The sequence below is a fragment of the Alosa pseudoharengus genome, unplaced genomic scaffold, assembly GCF_046254945.1.
Source record: "Alosa pseudoharengus isolate Yale_2024_CS ecotype anadromous, Long Island Sound unplaced genomic scaffold, YU_APseudo_1.1 YU_APseudo_1.1_scf_20, whole genome shotgun sequence".
In the NCBI taxonomy this organism is placed as follows: Eukaryota; Metazoa; Chordata; class Actinopteri; order Clupeiformes; family Clupeidae; genus Alosa; species Alosa pseudoharengus.
In genome coordinates, this window is record NW_027468664.1 from 25353212 (window position 1) to 25353676 (window position 465).

Consider the following 465-nt stretch of genomic DNA (forward strand, 5'->3'; position numbering starts at 1 on the left):
TTATGAATGTGTGTAAGTGTGTGTGTATGTGTGTGTGTGTGTGTGTGGTAGTGTGTGTGTGTGTGTGTGTGTGCGCGTGTGTGTGTGTGTGCGTGTGTGTGTGTTTGTGTGAGAGACAGAAAGAGGAAGAGAGAGAATGAAATTGAGAGAGATATGTATATGAGAGAGAGAGAGAAAGAGTGACATAAAGAGGGATATAGTGAGCGAGAGATAGAGAGAGAGTCTGTGCTTGTGTGTATGTGTGTGTGTGTGTGTGTGAGAGAGAGAGAGAGAAAGTCTGTGCTTGTGTGTATGTGTGTGTGTGTGTGTGTGTGTGTGTGAGAGAGAGAGAGAGTCTGTGCTTGTGTGTATGTGTGTGTGAGAGAGAGAGAGAGAGAGAGGTAGATAAAGTAAAGTGAGAGAGCATATATCTGTGTGTATGTGTGAGTTTATGTGAGCGAGAGAGAGGGAGAGAATGAAAGAAAG